This window comes from Phyllostomus hastatus, unplaced genomic scaffold (assembly GCF_019186645.2).
Source record: "Phyllostomus hastatus isolate PE091 unplaced genomic scaffold, TTU_PhHast_1.1 phas_scaffold_28, whole genome shotgun sequence".
Classification (NCBI taxonomy): Eukaryota; Metazoa; Chordata; class Mammalia; order Chiroptera; family Phyllostomidae; genus Phyllostomus; species Phyllostomus hastatus.
Genome location: NW_025334022.1, coordinates 12,765,718 through 12,773,532, shown reverse-complemented (window position 1 = coordinate 12,773,532; position 7,815 = coordinate 12,765,718).

Sequence of the window (7,815 nt, the reverse complement as noted above, 5' to 3'; positions counted from 1 at the left end):
ACATAAGTAGGTGGTCAACATATAAAAAAATTCAAACTTACTCTCACACACTTCCAACAGGTATGTAAATGGTTTCACCCTTTCTGGAAAGCAGTTTGCCAACAAATATTAAGAGCCTTAAAATGCTCATACTTTTTGACTACATAAATCCACTTCAGAGTAGCTACTCTAAAGGGTCTCTCTGAAGTGCAGTATTTTATATGCAAAGAAAGTCTTCACTTGGTGATGTAAAACAGGAAAAATGTGCAAAAGATCTAAATGTGCAAATTTTGGGAGGTGTGGTTAGCTTTATGACTTGTACATACTATGAAGCCATTCAAATGATATCGAAGAAGAGTGAAGCATAACAATCAAGAGCATGGGTTTTTGAGACAGATCTGAACTCAAGTTGGAGCACCGTCATAGGCTATGTGATTCTGGGCAAATCACTTTACAGCAGGAGTGTCAAACTCATTTTCACCAGGGTCCACATCAGCCTCACGGTTGCCTTCAAAGGGCCAAAATAATTTTAAGAATGTATAAATGTAACTTCTTAACTGTTAAGGAGTTGAAATTTGATTTGGCCCTTTGAAGGCAACCATGAGGCTGATATGGCCCCTGGTGAAAATGAGTTTGACACCCCTGCTTTACAGGCTTTCTAAGCCCCACTTTTCACATCTGTAGAATAGGGGTAATAACCATTTTAAGCCATAGGTGTTGTGTGAGGATTAAATATGATTATTCATGTATTTAACAGAGTACCTGGCAGACAGCTTAGTAAATGGTAACTCAATAACTCCAGGATGTTTGGTTTATACAGATGAGAAAATGGGGTGAAAGACAGGGTGGGCCACTTACCTGAGGTCACACAGCTAGTAAGTGTTGAGCTGGGATTCAAATACAAAATTTGACCTTAAAATCTGTGTTCATAACCATAGAACTAAAATGTTAGCTGTTTATACTGTTGTTGCTGCTGCTTAATGACCTGGGAAAATGCTTATGAAAAAAATGTTGAATAAAAAAAGTAGGGTACAAAGTTATATGTGTAGTATTATTCTAATTTTCCTTTGAAATTATTGTACATACATAAACATGTATGGAAAAAAGACTAGAAGAAAATATGCCAATATTAAAATGATTATCTTTTGAGTAAAGTGTTTACAACAATCCTGGCACATAGAAAATATTAATATTATCATTCTGATCATGTTTTGATCTTCTGAAAAGTCTCCAAAACCATCTACAAGTGAAGTTAGTTGTATTTATTCTGCTTAGGACTCATACTTACTGTATCTGAGAACCTGCATCTTTAATTCATCAGTTCTGGAGTGCTCCCAGTCATTACTTCACTGAATATTACATTTTTTCTAGTTATCCTCTATGCTCTTTACTTATTTTTCATGTTTTTATTTCTTTATCTCTCTGAGCTGTATTCTGTATACCTATATTCCAGTTTACATTTTATCTGTGCTTAATCTGTGGTTTATTATGTCTATTGAGTTTTCAAACTACTTTCAAAAAGTTTTTAAAACTTTTTCATTTCTATATATTTTTTCAAAACTACTTGGTCTCTTTTTTAAAAAATGGTGCCTTGTTCTTTTGTCATATTTTCAGTTATGTCTTTAATCATATTTTATTATTTTATTTTAATTATTTTATTTTAATTTTTTTGTCCTCATTCAGACTTGCTTATTGATTTTAGAAAGGGGGGAGATACAATATTTAAATTTAATACTGTGCCTTGGCTGGTGTGGCTCAGTGGCTTGGGTACTGACCTGTGAGCTACAGGGTCCCCAGTTTGATTCCCAGTCAGGGCACATGCCTGGGTTGTGGACCAGGTCAGGTCTCCAGTGAGGGGCGCACGAGAGGCAACCACACATATGTGTTTCTCTCCCTTTCTACCTCCCTTCCCCTTGTCTAAAATAAATAAATAAAATATTAAAAAAAACAAATTTAATACTGTGAAGGTAACCTATCTTTGTCATTTTTTCAACATTTTTCAACCACTTTAATATTCTGTAAAAAATTAACCATTTAAAAGCATATAAAAACACACATATGAGACCCACATTTTTCCTTTTGCTTCAGGCACCAATATGGCTGGATGTGGTATCTAGTATTTTGATATTTTGTTCATCATGGATTTTTAAATTAATTTTGATTTTAAAATATTGCATTAATCCATTCATTTACCGATGGGCACTTGTATTGCTTCCAACACTTGGCTATTGTAAATTGTGCTGCTATGAACATTGGAGTGCATAGGTTCTTATGGATTGATGTTTCAGGGTTCTTAGGATATAATCCTAGCAGTGAATTGCCAGGTCAAAAGGCATTTCCATTTTTAGTTTTCTGAGGAAATTCCATACTGTTTTCCATAGTGGTTGCACAAGTCTGCAATCCCACCAACACTGCGCAAGGGTTCCCTTTTCTCCACACCCTCTCCAACACTTGTTGTTTGTTGTTTTGTTTATGATGGCCATTCTCCATGGTGTGAGGAGGTATCTCATTGTGGTTTTAATTTGCATCTCCCTAATGGCTAGCAATACTGAGCATCCTTTCATATGTCTCTGGACCCTACACAGCAGAAGGAAAGAAGGAGCTCCTACCATTTGTGACAGCATGGATGGAACTGGAGAACATTATGCTAAGTGAAATAAGCCAAGTGATAAAAGACACATACCATATGATCTCACCATTTACAGGAACCTAATCAACAAAATGAACAAGCAAGCGAAGTATAGCCAAAGACGTTGAAATTGAGAACAGGCTGATAGTGATCAGAAGGGAGAGGGAAGGGGATAAAGGGGGAAAAAGGTGAAGGGTTTACAAGAAAAATTATAAAGGACATATGGATAACAACAAGAGGGGGTGGAAATGGGAGAGGGGGGTGGGGAGGGCTGGTGTGGTGGGAGGAGTGGGGAGAAAAGGCAGAAAACTGTACTTGAAAAACAATTTAAAAATTGTATTAAATGTTATTTATCTAGATTATTGAATTTTTGGCATCCCTTTAAATTTTGCATACAGGCAAGTGCCTTATACACCCCACCCTTAACTCAGCCCTGCTTGAATTCCTCAGATATAAGTAATTTATTTGAGACTAGGGACATCTGTAAGTATTATAGTTAAAATATAGAACTTTTATTCCTGTAAGTGGTTTCCATCACACCTTTTCACTCTTTAGTAGAGTTCAGAGTTCTGAAGTGGGGAGAAATTTTTATTTTTTAAAAATAATGTTTATTTTTGAATAGATAATACAATCACACAATTCAAAATTCAAAGAGCATAGAGAAAAGATACGTAGTAAAAAATCTCCCTCCCTCCCTCCTCTACCCTTTGATCACCCAGTTCCTCTTTCCAGAGGCAACCAATGCTAACAAATCTTTCAAGAAATAATGTATGCTTATACAAACAAATGCACATGTATATTTTATTCCCCCATATATGTCTTGAATTTTGCTGTTTTTAATTTAATGTCATGTAGTAGAGTTCATTCCGTATCAGTAAATAAAGAAGTTTTGCTTTTTATAGCTGCATGGTATCTCATTGTAGGAACATTATCTAACCAATATCTGAGAGACACTTACGTTGTTTCCAGTCCCTTTCTACTACAAACAATGCTTCAGTGAATAGCCTTGTTTATATGTCATTTTGTACATGTTGAGTATATCTGTAGGATTGATGCAGACTCTGGCCAACAGTGTCCGAGGTGTTGTGGATGAAACGAAACAAATTCACACAGAGTACTGAAGTCCTGTGGAGAAAAAGGGATGGCATGGCCACTTTCTCAAGGTGAGGGTGCCTTGGCCACTCTCTTAAGGGGAGAGCACCTCAACCCTGGCCTTGACAAGCTTTTATTGGATTTCTAATAGCATACATCAAAGAAGGTTTTCATTCATTATGCTCAGGTTTGCTTTAGGTGATTACTTTTACAGATAACAAAGGAAAGGATGTTGCTGATTACTTCTTACAGATTAACAAGGAAAAACGTTGCAAATACAAGGGAATGATAGGAGTAATTGGTCTGGTTACACTTCAATCCTTGGGAGAATTTGCACAGACTTCAGGAAGTTACTTTAAAGGGATGCAGTAAGCATTTGCTGCTTCAACTCAGGGTGAGGGAGTTTTAGCAAAAGCAAGCCTCAAAGCAGCCTAGGTATAATGCAGTCCTGATTTCTCATGGGAAAGTCGATCCATGGGTTTGGCATCCTGTGTGCTGACATGCACCTATAGGCTTTCCAATAGGGCTGGGCTACATTTGCCATTCCATGTAGATAGATTCCCTATATAGGATGAATTCCCATAAGTCATATTTCTGGAATAGAAGCTTTGTACATCTATATTTTGGTAGGTATTGCTAAACTTCTGTCCGTGGAAGTGGTGCCAATTTACACTCCCATCAGTAATGTAAGAGTGCTTGTTTCCTTACACCCACAAACAACAGTTATCATATGTTTTGTTGTGCCAGTCCAATATATGAGAGATGACAGCTCAGTGTAGGATTTTTCATTTCTATGAAATAAAAAAAATCTTTTCACATGTTCAGGAGCCATTTTTATTTCCATTTCATTGAACTGTCATTCTATATACTTTGCGTATTTTTCTATTGAATGATTGTCCTTTTAAAATTTTTATTTATTTATTTTCAGATAGGTGAAGGGATGGAGAAAGAGACAAGATAAACATCTTGGCTTGTATAGAACATTGTATTTGTGAATAATCTTTTAAGTATTTATGACTTAAGGTTTTCTGCATATGTTCCTTAAATTAGGCTACAATAAACAATTGCAGTGGTTATCCAGACACTTGAAGCAATTGAACTGGGGAGAGCCATTTATATGATTTTCTTTCTGCAGCAAGTTCAGCATGATTGGTTCTGCTATCTTCCTCTCTTCTGGTCACTTTTCCTTCCCTAAACCCATGGTATCCTTTCAATGGCACATTTTTCTATACCCTACTTCCTTTTGTAGCATCTGTTTTACTCCCACTTTGCTCCAGATTTCTCTCACAGCTCACAGCTCCCCCAGGTTCTTATTGTCTCCTCCTGTACATCCCAACTTCCACTATCTGAACTGAATCCTCCACAGTCTCCTGTCTGAATTAGCAAAATATTTATTATAATTCCTTTGCCTTAATCCAGCCACCATATAGCTGCTAAAATGATCTTTCTAAATGTGTATGTGAAGGTAACAGGACTTTAATTTAGGCAGTTCTATGCTGTTGGAAAGTTTTAAAACATGCTTGTAGTACTTTTGTCATTAAAAAGGTGCAAATATCATTATATCACTCCACTGTTTAAAATCCTCCTATAGCTGCCATTGATTGCAAGGTAAAACTCAAAATTCTTAGTATTATATGCTCCATTAACTGTGCCACTTCATCAACTAATCAGCTTCATTAAGCGACTTCTTGCTTTCCTCTTGTTCTCCCAGTCTGTAAGGGTTATCAAAGATGTTCAGTTCTGAATAAATACACAATAGCATCAATTAAAGCATCTATAATCTGCCAAGCATTTTATGTGTGATCTCATTTTTCAACCCTGTAGGGCAGGCATTACAACTCAGTTTTATAGAGAAACTGAGGATCAAAGAGGTTAAGTGAATTCCCTAAGGCCACATAGATGTTGGCAGGGTCAGGATTTGAATCCTGTTCTATTTAGCTCTAAAACTTACACTCTTTCCACTATACCATCCTATCTCTGGAATGATGTTCTGGTCATTATAGCCCTGCCTTTTAGAGAAACATTACTTCCTATCTTTAAATATACATTAGGAGGCAATTTACTGTAATTCAGACCATGAGCTCTGAAGTCAAACTGCCTGGGTTCAAATTCTATCCCCACAACTTATTAGCTGTGTAACCATGAATAAGTTTATTACTCTGAGCCTCAGCTCCTCCATCTGTAAAATGGGCATGGTAATAATAGTTCCTCTCTCATAGAGTTGTAACTTTTAAAGAGATGACTTGTGTAAAATACTTAATTGGCAAATAGTATGCATGCCCTCAATAAAAGAAAGCTCCCATTATTATTATATTGCTGATACACATTAAAATTGTCATTTTGTTCATGTAGAGCTCCTGATCAGTACATCTGACTCCTGGTTTCCTATATCCTAATTGTCCCTTCTACACATTTCTGTGTAGCTTTGCTTTTTTGAGAGTGGTTTTTGCAGATACAGCTTTGCTAATACAAATTTTATTAGTTCATACATTAAATGGCTAATTACTGAAATATGCTGGCCACTTGCTAAGGTGTAAACTAATGTAATGATTTGTGAAATTGCTTTACCATTTCTTATGTAAGTACTAAAAATAGTAATTCATTATTTTCTTTTATCACAGGATTTGTCTTTTTTGCCCTATGTGTAATCATCAGTTCCACTTGCTTGTCTTCATAGTGGGACTTCACAATGGCCAGAGTAACCTCCTGGTGTATATTATCTGCTCTTCAGTTGACTCACTTTCTGTGTCAGGTATCAAGTTTGCACATTGCCTTGAAGCACCTGTTTTAGAGAAGCCAAACACAAAACCAGCCTTGGGTGGGATACTCTTGATTTGTTTCATGATTTGTGTTAAGCATTCAAATGAACTAACTGAACAAAGCCTTGGATATTTTCAGTATCTATACAGTCTTTTCCATGTAGTATTTACTTTTCCCTACTGTTGTCAACACCTGCTCTGTCATTCTCTTAGAATGCAGCATAGGCCCTCACCAACTTCAGTGGTACCACCTGTAGTTTCCTTGTCATAGTTCTTGATTTTTCTTCCTCCACACCTTTTGAGATGTCCCTTTTAGTCTGTACCTGTTGCGCTCTGACTGGAGATCAATAAATCTGAACAATAAATACCCTTACTCTTCTGTGGAATGAAAATGAAGGTTACCAGACCCTCGAGTCCAGACAATGCCAACAATAAGACTGAAAAAAATAGTATGAAGAGTCTTAAAAGAAGCACTATTGGGTGGTTATTGGAATAAAATCTCTCCCTAGACCAAGGTTTTTTAAAATTAAGGTATTGATAAAAGGAAAAAAATGGTTTTTGAAAAAGGACAATCAACTGTCTTCCAGGTAAAGTCTATTTTACAGTGGGGTTATTGATGTGCCATTGTGTAATTCCAGCTTCTTATGAAGATAGGTTTGTTACTGTAAATAAATATGAAGTTCTTGCTTAGTTTCCTTGTATCTGTCATTCCTAATATTCATTCAGGGATCATGGGCAGGAGTCTTAGGGATAGCATGGTTCCCATTTTCACAGCATGCTTGGTAAAACCCTACAGGTCCTAAACTAGTACCTTAGACACCATGGGGTGAGGGCAGGGGGTGAAGGCACTGGGTGAGGGCACAGGGTGGACAGGGAGAGGCCACGACAGTGGCCAGGCCTCCAGATACCCCTGCCACTAGAGCAGCTTTGCTTTTCTATTTTACATATTAATTAGGCTTCCAGACTCTTTTCAGGAAAAAGAGTTTGCTAGGCCAATCCTTTCGTTTTACAGTTGAGTCTTGAGTGTTCTACTCTGAATATTTGAAACAAGGACTTTGAATATCATTAGGGCTTATATTACATTTCTGTCAAGGTTCTGAAAATAAATTTTTGAGCTTGACAAAACAAACAAATGAAAGCTCAAATTGTTGCTCTGGCACTTAACCCCCTTCAGGTTGGATGCAAATGTTCTGACTTTTCTGTCTCATTATTTTGTGCCTAGTAGTGTCAAAACACATCCCTTGGTGCTCAAGCATACTGTATGAATCTGACAGGACCCTCTTCTCATTGTATTAGCTAAGCAAGGGATATTGTAAAACACAGACATTTAAGTTTGTGTGTAAAATGTAATGAGAA